Source organism: Sinocyclocheilus grahami, unplaced genomic scaffold (assembly GCF_001515645.1).
Source record: "Sinocyclocheilus grahami isolate Dianchi unplaced genomic scaffold, SAMN03320097.WGS_v1.1 scaffold55.1, whole genome shotgun sequence".
NCBI lineage: Eukaryota > Metazoa > Chordata > Actinopteri > Cypriniformes > Cyprinidae > Sinocyclocheilus > Sinocyclocheilus grahami.
The window spans coordinates 2,711,471-2,729,460 of record NW_015505234.1 but is presented as its reverse complement, the minus strand read 5'-3'; the positions used below and the strand labels follow the sequence as shown (position 1 = coordinate 2,729,460).

Here is a 17,990-nt window from a genome sequence, read left to right as displayed (position 1 = left end):
CCCTCTGTAGAGGAGGGGCATGCCACGGAGGGACTATTGCTCTTTAGCTTGCCAGCTTGTGGGCGATAGAAGGGATATGAGGGCAGACGAGAGATAGAATGATAGCGAGAATGTAAAGAAAATATATAGGAAGAGAAAATTTAGTGTGTGCAGGCTCTCCGTTGCACTCACTTTGCTCTGCTGCTTGACTACAGCTCTGGACAGCCAAAACCTTTTTTATTATCCTTATGATAATTGAAATAATATGGAAAGAAAGCACACAGAGGATCGTAGCCCTTCCCACCGCCCTCTTACTCATCTCATCACAGTCCACCCTCAAAAGTCTTCATCTGCTTTAAGGATTGCACTTCAATAGTCCAGACCCCCATTTCACACAGGTCACATCGTTGTATATTCTCTCCATACGTACATACTGTGAGCCTCAAATGTCATTGTCATTCCTTTCAATCCAGTCGCCCCTTCTTTTCTGGCTTCCTCCAGCTCACCCTTTCTTGTCTCTGAGAGGGTGTCTTTGCTCTGTCATGACTGAAGGATCTCTGAATCCCTCGAAAAGACTGCATACTGGATCTATACATATATAAATACATAAAAGTTTCTATATGATTATGATATACTCAATGCCTAAATGAATCTGGTCAACTCTGTATTTCTGTATTTCAGTGATAATACTTAGTGATTGTGTGTGGATTTTCAGGCTGCTGTCCAACTACAAATGCTTCTTGTTTTTGTTTCGGTCAAAAAATGTGGCTAAGATGAACTATATCAGAAATACTATAAAGTAAAATGTTTTATTATCATTGATTGTAAGATATATGTGAATATTTAACAGACAAAATCCTCCCTTTTAATCAATTAACCATTGTTTTTTTTCTTTGATTCAATAAAAATTAAATGGTACTTTTTATTTTTCTTAATCTGATTCTGTGCTTTTGAAATTTTAAGATTGTCACCTACATGTTTTACAGAGCTACAAACACACATAATTTCACTAAAATGACTTCTGACAAAGCTCTGTGTGTGTGTGAGTGCCACAGAGACACAATGACACACTCTCAGTGTGTCTCATTGTGCTCTCTCATGATGTAGATATACTTGGCTGGTCTCTCTCTCCCTGTATCTGTCTCGGTCTCTTTCTCTCTCAACCGGGTGATTGGGGCCTCTCTCTGCTGCACTCAAGGCTCTAATGAGCTCCTGGGGGGAAATTAGTGCTTGCATAATAAGCAAACCCAACTGTTTACACAAAAATCATGTTGCGTGTACGTCTTTCCTACTCTTTTTCTAGTTTTTACTTTTGCTTTTTCCTTGAGGCATTTCATACCATGAAAGGGATTTTTAATACATGTGATTCTTGGCTTCATTTGATGACAGTCTCCGTCATCCCATATTTATTTTAGCTGTACCATGCACAAGAGCTGTAACCAAACTAAAAATACTCATAATTGGACAGAAAGGTTGAAATTGAGTCATATTTGTATTTGCATAATAACAAACACAAAAATGGAACCAGAGATGAACCCTCACCCTACCCTTCCAACATAGCAACAGGAGCTCAGCATTCTGACAGGCGACGCTTACCTCAGCACATTATATCGCTATCACTTCACAATGCGAAATAATGCTGCGTTTGAGGGCCCTCTCAAGAAAACTTGCTGCTTCGGTGCTCACCATTCTGAGGATATGAAGAGGGTGAATAGATAAGTGTTGAGCTGTGAAACGTTAACACCGCACCATAGGAGTCATAGTGTCCCTGCTGGTCTGTGCCCAGACAGTACATGCCCGTTTAAAACCACTCATTAGTGTCTGCACACTTATCATTTGTCTGAGCAGAACTATGGAATGAGAGCAGAGGGGCATGTGGGAAGTGAAGGGGAAAGGAGAGTGAGAAAAAGATCAATTTAAATTAGGCTAAGTGGTAATTATGGCATGTTGATGTTTAAGTGCAATGCAGATTTTTAATATGTGTTGTTACGGTTCAAGATCAGTCTTTACCATTTGTTTGAATATTGCATTACATATTTAACAGAGGCTACAGAGTTTCCTTGTCCTGCAAAGCTTGACATAAAATTATAGTCAGAAAATGGAGTATAAAAGGCAATCTATAAAAAAGGTGTTTGATGTTTGTATCTTATTTGAAACATCAGGCTTTTATGCTCCATATAGTATTATATAGCTAGTGGGAATATGGAGCTCACACTCAAGGAAGAAAAAAGGTTAAATTATAAACTAAGGCCCAAAACTAAGTAGACTAAATATATGCAATTTTGTGCATTTGTTATTTATAAGGCGAAAATGTAATGTAAATCAAAGAGATTACTAACACTATAATAGACTACTTACATAAATTGCAAATAAATATCAGTTGTCACTCTGTATGTCCCAAAAATATCTTAGTAAGATGGTATTTAAATGCTTAATTTTATGACCAAATAGCCATAGTTTTCATTTTAGGGGGCCAAAACATATAGAGATGTATAATTAAATCTTCGTCAAAAGCCTGTTGTATAATATTTGATAACTTCTGTAGCCTACATAATTTTTTTTTTTTCAAAAAAAAAAAAAATCTGCATGGATAGTCAAGTTGTATCAAATATGATTCAGTAGGGTTTATAGAGTTAGATTGCTCACTGTCAGTGCATAAACTTGTTCTGTATTTTAGTAAGTACTTATGAGTGCACTATTGAACTCATATGACTGACCAACATTTATTACACTCTTAAATCAGCCATAAAATAAAAGTCATCAGATAAAATGTGAAATCAATCATCTGGATTTATGTCGGCGTGTGAGCGCGGTGTTATGGAGTGGGGTAGCCTAAAGGCCGCGTGAGACACGCCAAATGTTCTCTACTGTGGCACGTGCCAGGTGCCTCTCTGGGCGCTAGGGATGGTTCCCTACTGGGCGCGAGCCTGGTCCGTTGACTGGAGGAAGGCGCGTTATCCATCTCTACTGCTCTGACTGGATTCCCGGAGACCTCGGCCTTCGCGCATTACGGCGACGCGAGAGACCCATAACGCCGAAAAACAACCATATGGTGTCTCTCCTGGAAGTGAGTTTCTGTTTAAGATTGACAGAGGGGGAGATTGAGGTGGTAACACTACATGAAGGGAGAAAAAGAAGGTGTTTTTTTGTTAAAGTGCACGGGTGACTGGAAAAAAGACTGCGTGACATCAAACTGAATAACTACGTTTCCATGCACACAAATAGTACGATTATTGCTATTAAATAAGGAACTGGTTTGGACTAATATGTTTACAACGAATGCTTGAAGCTCTTTTTAAATCCGTTTAAACGCTGTTGCGTTACTTAAATTATTCGTCAGAATTGTGATTGTTTTGATTTTGTTTATATTATTTGTAGGGCCTACTCCGACCAACCACGCACAATATTTATTTGCCCTTTATTTGAAGCTCATTTCCACCCCAGGATAGAAGTGTGACTTCATTTATCACAATTTTGTCTTTAATTATATTTTAAAATTGTTTTATGTTTTGAGTCAAAGTGGGATTTTTTTTTAAAAGTGTAGCCAAGTCCAGCAAGAAAAGAAGCTCACACACATAATCGTAAAAAAAATTATTATAAAATGCTTTTATTCAGATAATATCAAATGCTATTGCCATGCAGTAATATCTTTGGAAGCTCTGTCAAATATTACCGTGCGTATTAATGCATGTTAAAGTCCATTTCATTATATGAGGTAAATACTGAATCAAAGATGTTTTTTCTTTGCACTGAGCAAGGTTGTTTATTTATTTATTTTTTGGCACTTGTTTGGCCTCTGAATAAAATCATTTAGTAATTTCTTCGACAATTTGGTGTGCGATCTTCTCCTCTTACTGGACTTGGTTATCATTTTTTGAGATTATGCACCAAAGTAATTTCCATTTACAAACTTTTTCAGTATTTGGCCCAGAGGTTTCTTGGCCTTTTCGCTAGTCTTTTATTTAAAAAATGGTATACATTCCTATAGTGCGAATAAAACCACAGTACTTATGCTTACTCTAATTATGAGCATGGTATTATGTTTCAGTTAATTGCAGTATTGCCTTAATCACTTGTAAACGTAAGCAGGCAGGTTCTAAACTAACACACTATAGGCTGTATAATAATTCGGTGAAATGTTGTACTTTTGTAGAAAAAAATTAATATAACTCACAAGATAAGTGAAGGCCTTGATAACTGAATAAATGAGTTGAGCGTAATCTGTATCTTTCTTCTCAGACACAAAATTACTCTTTACTGACTCTTGGCAAAGGACAACGTCTTTCTGTCCCAATGTTTGCAAACCTCGCCAATTTCAAAATATAGCTTCTAAAACCATGCCCAGTGACAAGCAATTAGAGGACAGCTCAGTGATAGTTATTTCTTAAATGCTAAGGCAAAAAGAGAGGTGAGAGAGAGAGAGCAGCAATTAAAAGGGAAAGTGGTGAGACACTGATTGAATTTTAATTGCCATATGAGGAACCATATTAGGAATGTTTACTTTAACTGATGTTTACTTTAACTGTGATGCTCGAACAGGAGTGGAGTAATTATAATAGCCACTGAAATTAAATGAACCACTTGCTGAATTTGATTTGTGCTTTTGAAGCGAGTGACAGAGATGTTGACATCATTTTATCTGCTTTATCGGGGTTATGCGCTCACGTCACACCATCGCTTAAATTTCGCAGCATCATCAACATCTGCTGCAGGTGGCTTGGGTTAAGAGAGCTTGATGCTGTGCAGGGTGTTTTGCTTCTAATTTGATATTACTGTGTTATTTATCCAGAGAAGTGGTGTTTGAGTATTTTAGACCAATAATATGCTTGGTAAAAAGAACAAAAACAAAATAGGCCTACATCCAATAACAGATAGAGACTGTGGACTGTAAATGCACCTTCCTTATTTGGTGGTAAATTATCCTCCGATCATGAATTTGTAGCTCAACGAGTGATGAAACACTATTTAAAAGAGACATTTTTTGCTTTTTGAAGTGTTTGCTAAATCGCCATATAGTTTAATCTCAACTCTACATCTTGACATTTGGTAAATTATGCATTTTAGGATTTCTTCCTACAGTTCTACCGTTTCTCCCTGCATTATTTCACTTGTATGAAAGATTGAAAGTGTTTGGTTGTAGTTGAGTCTATTACTTTTTCTATAGAATGCCTTGACCCCATGAAATAGGTTTTGTGGTTTTTAGTCTGTCAATTCATTTTTAGGTTAGTGTAATGCTAAATATAAATATTAATTCAATTTACTTTATACAGATAAGCACATTTGAAATTTGTAATGTTTCTCTTGTGGGAAAACAGATCAAGTATAGTGATGGCTCATCTATATTTGTCTGAACAAATATTCTCTAGAATGACAGTGTCCCATCCCCTAATACCACCCTGCCCAAGGGTGTAGCCATCATTTCAGAAGTGAGGGGGACAGAAATGTTTTTATATATATACAGCATTACAATATAACATTTTAATGTAACATTGTAATTTTTAATGTTTTATAAAGAAGTCTCTTCTGCTCACCAAGCCTGCATTTATTTGATTCAAAGTACAGCAAAAGCAGTAATATTGTGAAATATTTTTACTATTTAAAATAACCGCTTTCTATTTGAATATATTTTAAAATGATTGTTGTGATCAAAACTGTATTTTCAGCATAATTACTTCAGTCTTCAATATCACATCCTTCAGAAATCATTCTAATATGCTGATTTGCTGCTCAAGAAACATTTTTTAATTATTATTGTTATCAATATTTAAAACAGTTGAGTAAATGTTTTCAGGATTCTTTGATAAATAGAAAGATCCAAAGATCAGCATTTATGTGAAATAAAAAGCTTTTGTAACATTATACACTAAACCATTCAAGAGTCAATATAATTAGAAATTATAGAAATGAATACTTTTATTCAGGAAGGATGCTTTAAATTAATCAAAAGTCATGATAAAGACATTTATAATGTTACAAAAGATCTCTATTTCAGATAAATGCTGTTCTTCTGAACTTTCTATTCATCAAAGAAACCTGAAAAAATTCTACTCAGCTGTTTTCAACGTCACAATAATAATAAATGTTTTTTGAGCAGCAAATCAGAATATCAGAATGATTTCTGAAGGATCGTGTGACTGGAGTAATGATGCAAAAAAATTTGCTTTGAAATCACTATAAATTAAATTTTAAAATATATTCAAAAAGAAAATAGTTATTTTAAATAGCCTAGTAAAAATATTTCAAAATGTTACTGTTTTGCTGTACTTTGGATCAAATAAATGCAGGCTTGGTGAGCATAAGAGACTTCTTTAAAAAACATTAAAAAATCTTACTATTCAAACAAACTTTTGGTAGTGTATAGGCAACTTTAATTGTTCTCTCATTTCTAGCTTTTAATTGGCTTAGAAATCAGATAATTGCTGGACAATAACCAATAATAATGATTTGTTTATATACTACAAACACTTTTTTTATCACATAATAAGGCAGAATAGTTCCAATACTGTAATAAATGCTATGTCAATTAGCACTGCATTGTTCATATACTTTATTTATTACCTGAAGATGACTTGACAAACACAAATAAACCATATATTGTCGCAATCGTATGTTTAATATCTTCATGTTTCCAAACGTTTCTGTTTTTCTGTGAAAACAACTGTTTTCATACAGCATAGCTGGACGCTTTTGTCCATATTAGGAATTTCCTCATACGACTTTCTGCGCGAGAGCGCCCTCCGGCTTCGAGTATGAATGAAACACACACTGCGCTCCGTGATGTTCATCTCGCCTTATTCTGGGTCTGAATAAAACATCAGATCATGCACAGACTATCCTGTCTCTTTGAATTTAAATCTATATTTATTCACACCAGCTCTTGAAAACCTCTATGCGAACACACTTGCCCGAAAAATTGCGGGGGACGAATTTAAGTGATATTAAAAGTGGGGGGGACACGTCCCCCGTGTAATCTACGCCCCTGACCCTGCCACCAACTTGCAAGTAGGAAATCATGGTTCATAACTGTGACTACACTAAAAATGTTAAACAGTAAAATACTGTTAAATGTACAGTTTTTGGATGAAAGAACTCACCACCATCATGGGAGGTCAAAAGGTTTAGATCAGTCTATAAATACTTTCACTCTATAAATCATCACTCCAAATTTGAAGGAATATTGACTGTAGGTATACCACTGATCCACTAACATATTTGACAAAATAACTGAGGCATTGAATCAAAACCTTTATTTTGTGGAAAACACAGTGATCAAAATTAGAAAACAGTAACCACTGTAGCAAATAAGAAGATTACAGCTAAAATTTTGGAGGGTTACAGGTGTCAGAAATTAGTAGGAGGTGTAGAGGTCCTTGCTTTGAATGACTTCAGCACATCTGCAGCTGCAGGACATCTCTAGCTTCTCACACTGAGCTGGTGTGATCTGGGTCCACTCTTCTTCCACTCTCTTCCATAGTTCGGTAACTTCAGTATGTTTCTTAGCCATAACTTTGTCGCCATGGATTTTCCAGAGATTTTCAAACAGGTTTAGATCAGGACCCTGGGCCAGCATTTTCATTATTTCAGTGTTCTTGGCTTCAATGAAATGCTTTACCCTTTTTGCAGTGTGATGAGGACATTGTCTTTGCATGGAAATTGCAGGCTGATTGGGAGATGCTTGCATGCGGAACCACACGTTGCTGAAGGAGGTTCTGATAAACATTTGCATTCACTCTGCCATGTATCTGTATAAGAGGCCCAACTCCTACTACAGAAAGCATCCCCCAAACCATGGCACTTCCTCCTCTACCTTTAACTGACTTCTTTATGGGGTTCAGTCTTTCCCCAGTTTGATGCCAAACTAAATGTTTCCCATCGGACCCAAATAAATTAAACTTGCTTTCATCACTGAAGTGAACTTCTGACCAGTTCTCCTCTTTCCACACAACATGCTCCTCAGCAAAAGTGAGTCTAGCCTTTTGATTATTTCTGTTAATGAGAGGCTTGGTCACTGCAGAGTACACTTTCAGTCCTACTTCTCTTAAACGTGCCAAGACAGATCCATGCCCTGTTCAGCGCTGAACTGGTGAGCAATTTCAGCTGCAGTGTTGAACCGATTCCCCATTGAGAGTCTCCGCATTATTCTGTCCTCTTATGCATTTGTCTTACGTGGATGACCAGCCTTTTTGGGAGACTTGAATTAGTGTCATTGTAAAGCTGCAATATTCAAGTAATCACAGATTTGGAATGACCAACTTCTCTTGCCGTGGCTGAAAGGGTCATCCCTTTAGCCTTCATCTGGATTTAGGCTGTTGCAGGGTTTCAATCTCCTTAGAGCTGCTTGCCATCTTGCAATCTCCGTTAAAATTAGAGGAATGCTGCCAGTTAAACAGGGTTCGTCATATAATTAAGGAAATTAGCACCAGGTGCCAGATTAACACCAATAACTTCGAGGTATCTGTAAGTGTTCTCTAATTTTGTTAGAGAACGTTGATGTATTTCCTCAACGCCAGCACGGATCAGCTCTAGGCATGACGAAGCAGATATCGTCCTCTTTTGGAAGGCCAAACAAAGTAGTTTCTCTTTCACAGCGAAACACACAACATCTTCACGACATGGCGGCAGCAACAATACTACAGCGAGAATAAAAGTTACACCTTCTTTCTTTCTTCCCACTTTGTGATGTAGATGTAGATATGTGGGGGCATGTTAGAACGAACAGTTTTAGGTAGGCGTGGTTGACTCTTAACTTTTATAAAGAATATCTCTTTGGATTTGAGACTTTAGTCTTTGCAACTTTACAGATCTTCTTTATGCACCAAGAGCTTGTAACACTTCAAAGAGAACGGAAAAATTGAATATGACCCCTTTAAAAACTGTTAGGATAACTTTAAATAGGACTAAAGCAATGACCTTGAAATTTGTAGGTTGTTCTCTAATTTTGATCTCCACTGTAATTTATAGTGAAAAACCACAAACTGGCATTCCCACAATTCCCTGCATGACACTTTCCATTTGATGGTATACATTTTTTGTTGAAATTTCATTTCATTTCACCATGTTTTGTATTTTTGCGTATTACACCATGCACATTTTATGTATTAGTACTTGCCTCATCTTATGCAAAAGCTATTTGTAAACTCTAATTCATCATTCTGTCTCTTTTACCTGTATCATTGTCTATTATCAGTATTATACAGATACAAAATAGTTTTTTTTGCCTTTAGATAGAATATTAACATTATATTGTTTAAAGAAATACATTTTTCCCCCGTAAATTTAAGTTCAGTCTTGTAAAACATAAAATGTAGCTACTGTATTTTTTACAGTAAAGTTCTGGAAATCACAGCAACCTTTTTTACCATAAATTTCACAGGTAATTTTTTTTTACAGTGTAAAGCATAATGGTTCATAATTCACAATTCTATTGTCCTCATTTGTACGTCACTTTGGATAAAATCTGCTAAATGACTAAATGTAAATGTAAATAACATTGGATATTTTTTTAATTCAGTATGTTCCACCCTAACTTCCAATAGGCAGGAAAACAATACTCATCAGGTGATTTCATGCATGGAGATTTTTTTAACGAGGTTACGAATTTGAACAAATGTCTGAAAATAACGTATTGTGGAATAAATGGATACCAAGGTAACTTCGATGTTATATAAACTAAAGAACTTGTCATATTTGTTGTCAATAGCTTATGCACAGACTACCGAGATGATGACCATATGACCTTCACAATATCCTTTTTTGTATATTTAAGCATCAGGCAACGTAAGTTTTTGAATGTATTTATTTTGCTCTGTTTTTATTGGCATGAATGATCAAAAGCAAATGTGTCATAAAATATAAACACATTTTTTGGGTTGGATGCATTTGAAATTTTTCATGAAGAATTATGCAGTTAATGTCTTGAAGTGAATTTGGGGGTTTATTGTTTCTTTCAATTTTTCCATGGGGAAATAAGATTGTGAACTCCAGGGATATTGATGATATTGTCAAACGGCTGAACACCAGACACTTTAAATATTTAAAATGTTAGGAACTGATGTTTCAGCAGATTGTGTCACCTTTTAAAGCCAAATAATATGTCACTTCAAGTGTTAACCACTCTCCACTGTCAGTCAGATGATCAGTTGGGGACCTGTCGTTGAAAATGTGCTCTTGTGCTCGCTTATGTCTTCAATTATTTAGAAAATACATCTAAATAATTGTTTTGTCTTGGTGCTGCATAGGTTTGAACAGACAGCAATTTTAAATGGTCATGTTATGTTATCAGGGGGGATTCAGTTTTTCAATAGTCTCAACAATCTGAGTGATGTTCAGTATATCTAAGTATTTTATTTTTGCCTTCTACAACTTGTGGGTGAGAAGGCCTATTATGTTAATGGAGAACAATTGAATGTTAGTGTCACAAATTATCTCTGCAAATGATATCATTGTGCAAATTAATCCCCTTCCCATAAACAACACCGGCATGCTTAAACTGAGAGAGAAAGAGAGAGAGGTTTTAATCATGCTCATAATTAGTTTATGTGCGCTTCATTTAGCTACAGCGTGTTTATCCGAGTCCTGTTGTACTCACTTTAGCAGGTTAATGTGTTTTCTGTATACAAACAAAAATTGCAATTGTCTCTTTAATCAAATTAGGCACATTTTGGGTGCATACACCTAGTCTACCATCTACCACACTTAAGAAACAAAAGTATGAGTTGAGCTGTTATCAGACATCAGCATTTCATAAAATATATCGCCATTTGCTCTGTGCTGTGCTGTGTTTTTTTCTAATTGTTTGTCTATAGATGTCAAAATGAGTTGGTGAGAATAAGAAAGGGAGTGTGGATTCAGAGAGCACGATTTGGCTGAGTGGTGCCATAATTGGGAGGAATGACTTGGTTTTGACTGGAGTGAAAACACAAAGCACTGGAATATTACATTTATTTCCTGACGCATTTCTAAGAGCTCTTTAGCAGCCCTTAAACTGTCACCAGGCTCAAGTTTGCCATTACTATAAAGGGCTGCAAATCTACAAGTCATCAAATATGGATGCAGGACCATGGAGGGAGGGAAATTTATGTGGAGAGAGGAGAATAATTATGACTGCCTAAGTATTTTAGATAAGTCCTAATTACGCCGCAGAAAGCAGCACAGAGGGGCGGATAAGAGGAAAGTGGGGCTCGAACGTAATGTTTCTAGTTGTTTCAAGAGGGTTACGATCTGACACAGTAATTTGAAGTGAATTTAATTTTCTATTGCTTTAATTGCAGATGAACTGCATTCAGGCAAATTATGTTATTCTGAAAGCTCAATCTCAGTAGCTTTTTGGCACCATGTTTAACACAATGATTAGGGATGCACAGTAATCAAACGACATGAAGTGATTTTTTTTCATTATTAGGGTTATTATAGTTAACTAAAAGTATAAAAAATGGTTTCATTTCTTAAAACAATAAAATTTAAAAAAATGTATTTAAAGCTGCAGTCCATAACTTTTTTTGTGTTCAAAATTTACAAAATGTATATAATAAGCGAGTACACCATGAATCCATTTTCCAAACCGTGTTTTTGGCTTGTCCTGAATCACTACGGTACACCTATAATAAGTGTTTATATTCGGACTATTTTAGACTGGTTCAGGTAGGTACCGCTGCGGAGTAGCCCAGTACCTGCGTGATTCGTCATAAACCTAAACAGAGAGAAGTAGCTCCGGCTACAATGTTCTTCCGCAAGACGCACGCAGTTCTGTTTATTAACCGCTAGAGCGCCAAAAGTTACGGACTGCAGCTTTAAGTCAACTAGCTGCCAATAAGTCAAGTCAAGTTTATTTGTACAGCGCTTTTCACGATACAAATCATTGCAAAGCAACCTTACAGCAAATTAAGTTTCTACAATATTTAGTGGTAGCTTATCAGTGGTGACTGTCAGTTAATGTACATATGGCAGAAATGTAGGAAAAAATCAATTTAAGACATAATAAAAGGGAATATTTAGATCGGGTGGCGTCTGGTTATTTGTTAATCTAGCCACTGTGCTAAATAAAAACCTTGGATTGTTTTGGTTATTTTCTATGAGTTTGTGGATATGCTCGGCCCTGGCAGCTTTTAGAGCCTGTCTATAGCTGGACATACTGTTTTTCCACGCAATTCTAAAAACTTCCAAGTTAGTTTTTCTCCATTTGCACTCAAAACTACAAGTTTTTTTCTATGAGATAATGGGTATTACTGTTGTACAATGGCGCAGTACGTTTTTCTCTAACCTTTTTCAATTTGATGGGGGCAACAGCTTCTAATGTATTAGAGAAGATAGTACCCATGTAGCTAGTCATTTCGTCTAGTTCATGTGTACTTATGGGTACACAGAGCAGTTGAGATAAATCAGGCAGGTTATTTGTGAATCCATCTTTGGTGGCTGGAACAATAGTTCTGCCCGGACGATAATGCGGAGCCATATAGTTAATATCAGTAATACGCAGCATGCACGATACAAGGAAATGGTCAGTAACATCATCACTTTGAGGTACGATGTCTATATCAGTAAGATCAATTCCATGCGATTGAGTTTATTAGGTCCAAAAGAGTTTATTAGGTCAGTAAACGCAAGTCCTAATGCATCATTTGTATTATCAACGTGAATATTAAAATCTCCGACAATTAGCGCTTTATCAACAGTAACCAATAGGTCTGAGAGGAAATCTGCAAATTCTTTTAGGAAATCTGTATACGGCCCTGGTGGTCTATACACAGTAGCCAGAGCAAGAGATACGATAGATTTCTTTTGTATATGGGACAGTGTAACATTAAGCATTAGTATTTCGAATGAGTTAAACCTGTATCCTGTCTTCTGAGTACCCTTACCAAAAAGTAGTATACTTCAAGTTTATTTTAGTAAGTATACTTAAGTAAAGTTCAAGTATATTTTTAAGTATACTTTATGTAGTAAGTATACAAATATCAGTGTACTAGTAGTATACTTGTAAGTGTACTATTTCAATACTCCTTGGGACTAAATTGGCCCACTTTCTAGTATATAAAAGTATACTTTTAAGTATACTTTAAGTATAACAGTAGTAAACTTTGAGTACACAACTAGTTTACATCAAAATGTTTAGTTTGTACTGCAACTATACTAAAAGTGAACTTATAGGTATACTGATAGTTTACTAATTAAATACTTGTAGTAGAATTTTTAGTACACTTTGAAGTATAGTCTCAGTAAACTACTAGTTTAGTAGTTTTATACTGCAAGTATACTCTTAAGTTTTCTTTAAGTGAACTTTACATCATACTTTAAGTATACTACTATGTCCCTATTTAGGTATTAATTTGTATATATTTTGTTACATGAATATCTGAACATACAAAACATCAAAAGAACAGGGTATCTGCTTGTAAACAAAAACATTTTATTCTAGCTTCATGCATTCTTTTTTTAAACACTTGAATGTGGATAAGTTTCATAAATAAAAAATAAAGAAATAAACAACATTTTGAACAAAAAGCTGAAAAAAAGCTATGAATTGGATTCAGAATGATAATCAAAACGTAGATAAAGTCGATCAACACCCCAAAGATTGACAGTTATTAATTATTACCTCTTCATTGGTCGACATTTTATTCCATAATGTTACATAGTTTTGATACTGTTTTATGTCTGATGATCGTATTAGAATACATGTGGAAGGATCTGTTGTAGTGTTGGGTCGTTCTTGAACGATTCGTTCATTTTGAACGAATCTTTAATGTGACTCGGGAAGAACGAGTCGTCTCGGGGAGTGATTCGTTCAGTCGCGCATGCGCAACATCCTATAGGTTCTGTACTGGAATTAGTCAAGTAGTTCACCTGTTTCGAGTCTTCGGATTTTTCCGAGTCGTTCGTTCATCACGTGACAGCCCCATAAGCTTTAACCAATGCAGTCTGAGCCGGAAAGAGAATTGATTAGTTCATCTCTCGAGTCTCCGGGTTTGAGTCGTTCATTTATCACGTGACAGCCCCATAAGCCCAAACCCGAAGACTTGTCAGATAAGAGGTGGTGAGCTAATCATAGACTGAAGACCCAGGTAAACAATGAATTAATCTTTTCTGTTTCTTATAGCAGTTTTGTATTGTTTGTAGTGTGATCAACGTTTGAGTAAGTAGTAGACATATTAGGGAAGTAACATGTAACATTTTAATTATATATTGCTAAAATGAACGAAATGACTCGAAAAAAGATTTGTTCATTTTGCTGAACGAGACTCAAATGTCAGAGTCGGTAAAATGATCCGAACTTCCCATCACAAGTACATAAAGCCCATTTCTGAGAAGTACATAAAAAGTAGACTAAAAGTATACTTTCCTATTTTTAGTTTAAAAGAAGTACACTAATAGCACACTTGAATAAACTTCTTTTTCGTAAGGGTAACATTTAGAATATCACTATATATTGTTGCCTTATTAATAAGGCAACATTTGTCATTTATTTTACTAACCCTACTTATTTTACTAACCCTAACCCTATTTGATGTACTAAAATAACTAAAACTAAAATAAAATAAATTAAAACTCTAGAGACATATTTTAAAAAAATTACAAAAAACAACAACAAAATTACTAAATGTTTAACTAAAACTAGAATGAAAATGGAAACTTTTAAAATAAAAACTAATGTAAAATATGAATAAAAACTGTAATAGTCTCTAAATGATATTAAAATAACACTGATTATTATCATTATTATTCATTATTATATTATTTATCATTTATTGTATCGAACAATATTGGAGTTATATATGCCAGTATAGGATATTTATTTGAACACTCTCATTTTGCCTATTCTTACACTTAGATTATTTTTGCCATCTTCTACTGATCACTTAAAGTTGATTGTGCATTGATTTAAAAATTCTGGCCATTATTGATAAACCCATAGTACTTTTCGTACTAAAATTCTAGTAAAAAAAAAAACTAAAATCGTTATCTTTTTAATGTGATCTTTAAATTTTATTTAATACAGTAATATAGTTTTTTTTTTATTGGTCATTTATAGTAATTTATATAACAAAAAAAAAAAATATATATATATTATAGTTTCTTATGTACAGAACTGAACACGGAAGTGAAATGGATTCGTGATCAGAAGAGACAGGGCGGGTTATGAACGTGTAATATGATTGACATATGAGGAGTGAATCGAGTCAGAAGAGTGATCACGGAAAAGAAAACAGGCAGACAGCGTTGGAAGTAGTTTCGCGTAGACAGACCTTCGTCAGTAAATCAGTGGAAAATGAATAGAAATTTTGATTCTGTCTGAGCTATGCATTTTAAAACAAAAAAAGCACTAGTGTAAACAAAGCCTAAAGGATGTGGAAACTGAAAACTATTTGAACTTTATTAAAAAGTCTTTAAGTCTGTAAAAATGTTAACAAGCTGAAAAAATAGTTTGAGGTAATGCAATCTTGTTAAAACGGATTTCATAAAATTGGTATTGAAAAAAGTGTTGTTCAGGAACCAGTATCGAAGTCAAGGTATCAGTATGAATATTTTTGAATGATACCCAGCCCTAGTGAACAGAGAATCCAGAACATTAGTTGTCTAGTAGCAGTAACACCAACTTCTCCATTCTCACACGTGCCAGTACAGTCTGTTCCATCTCTCACATACCTTGGTCCCCGCAGCCATTGAAGATGATGAAAACTTCTCTTGTGACATTTAGTAACCTTTTCCACCAAGAGACAGGAGGATGGAGATCTGAAAGACTGAGGGGGGAGTTAGGGAGGGGCTGGCATCGATACGTGGCATTCTTCTTTGTCACCTTGCCACGTCCTCTCTTCCTTACCTCTTTTTCAGCCCACCTCAGTCCTTGGCACTGGCCATTATGAGATGTATTGTGCGGAAGCTTTGTCCACAGTAATAGCACCACTGTGACCATGAAAGCTGTTGGGAGGGGTACTGTCCTTAAATATGTCACAGAACATCAGGAACATCTCTCATAATAGTCTTGACTATTATGAAGTGAAAATTGCTAATAGTCTTGTCAAATAAGGGAGGCAATGTTGTCCTGGGTCCTGTGATGAGGGGGGCCTTCTATAATGTCCCCTATGGCAGAAGTGTTATACCCATTTACTAGAGTAAACTAGAAAAACCCAAGAACTGGAGTAAATAAGTGAGGAAATAAAGCTTGTATTGTGCCGTGTAGTCTGTAGCCCTATTTTACGTGGGTAAATGCAGTAATTTCAACATTTATAAGCACTGTAAATTTACAGGCACTCAGTGATTTCATGGTTGTCCAAAATAGAATTTATACATTTATTTAAATTATTTTGATTGAAACATTAGGTTCATGTGGTAATTTAATTAATTTAATTCTCCTGCAAGCAGCAATTCATTTTGAAAATATTTTTGACCAGTCTTAACTAAAAAAAACATATTTAACTTTGTATATTCTATGTAAAAGAAATACTCCTCTGTGCCCTCTCACTGTCTGTCTCTTTTTTTCAAACACACACACACACTTACACACACACACACACACACTGACTATTAGCAGATTAGTCAGCAGTTTCATCTGATAAAGGAACCCTATCGTGGCATGTCACAGAGAGTAGGAGAGCACAGACTTGAGCCGTGGAGGGAACCGATTTCTCAGGCGCTCGACAGCATCTCCGCGTCCCCTGTCATACCATCACTGTTATATTCTCCCTCAGTCTACCCTAGATTCTACCATGTCTCCTTCCATGGTGGTTTCAGAGCAATGTGATAAGATTTCCCAACTATTCACCTACCATGTTGCCTTTTTCAGCTATTTTTTACAGGAAGCCTGAATCTTAAGTTTCAAAGTCCCGTTATATTAGCTCCTGCAGACCTTTCAACTCTAGAACAGTGATTTGATTTTTCGTCATAAATTGTATGGACATGCAAATCCGGCGTCTGTTGGTGCCAGCAGGGGATGGAGTGCTGCAACCTAATTAGAACAGAAAGGATGATCTGGAGATTTTGCTGTTAAGACTTAAGGTGTTGAATTGAAGTGCTGTGTTTTTTTTGTTTTTTTTTTGCTCTTGTTGCGTGACATTACAGGAGAAGCACATTTGGGCAGTTGGTCACTTGAGATGACTGTTCATATCTGTCTAAATCCTGCAGAATTTTATGGCAAAATTTAAAGTTAATTGATTAAATGCATTAAACTTGTCAGTCCGTCCAAAATACTGTTCACATAGAATGTTTTTGCATCCCATCTGTGCTATTTAATTGTTGAACTATTTACATGTGTACAGTAACTGATGTTTTTGTTTTGTTTCATTTATTCTGAGCTAGGTGGGGCATGATTAATTGCATTCAGTTTATTTTATTTCCTTTAAAATTAATCACATTAAATTAAAGTGTTAAATTAACATCCCTATATTTAGAATGTAATGTAATTTGCATTATAGTGCCACATTGTAATGTAAATTCTAATAACAAAATCAAATTTTAAAATAACAAAACAGAATAGTAGACTGTTAACCTTAACTGTAAAATAAATAAATAATACTACGAAATTAAATATGTAAAAAAAGTCCTAAAAAGAAATGTACTCTCTATTTTGGGAAACATTTTCTATATATTTATTTTGAAATTAAAATTAGTTTGGCTGTTCAGTTTTCTTTAAAAGTGCAACCACACATACTTTAAAGTCTCACTACTAGATATACAGAGCACAATATTAACATTTGTACCAGTTTAGCTGAGAACCAGGGCAAAAGCTTTGCAATACAACTAGACATAGCAACAGGTTCAGTAGGCTACAGTGTTTTCTATTAGCTGAAATGTTGAATGTGAACTGATTTCACTTGAATGGCGAGAACAAGAACTTCTCCAACAGCTGAAGAGCATATGCACCATCTGAAAATGAAAAAGCTTCTTACATACTTTAAAGCTTTGGCTTTTATGTATGTTTGAGCTTAATTGCAATTAAGAATCATTTCTGTTACAGAAGGTTTGCCTAATACACACAATATTTCAGTTATTTTGACTTGCTGTTCGCGTGCATGTAT

At 35.3% G+C, this 17,990-nt stretch overlaps 1 long non-coding RNA gene across 1 annotated transcript in view; it reads left to right on the top strand.

The window, feature by feature from the left end:
• The first annotated feature begins 2,908 nt into the window (after nt 1-2,908).
• LOC107583778 (uncharacterized) overlaps nt 2,909-17,990 on the top strand; it is a 56,866-nt gene continuing 41,784 nt past the window's right edge. Inside the window, exon 1 of the long non-coding RNA XR_001609069.1 lies at nt 2,909-3,046. This is a non-coding gene — a long non-coding RNA (uncharacterized lncRNA). The remainder of the gene's footprint in view (nt 3,047-17,990) is intronic.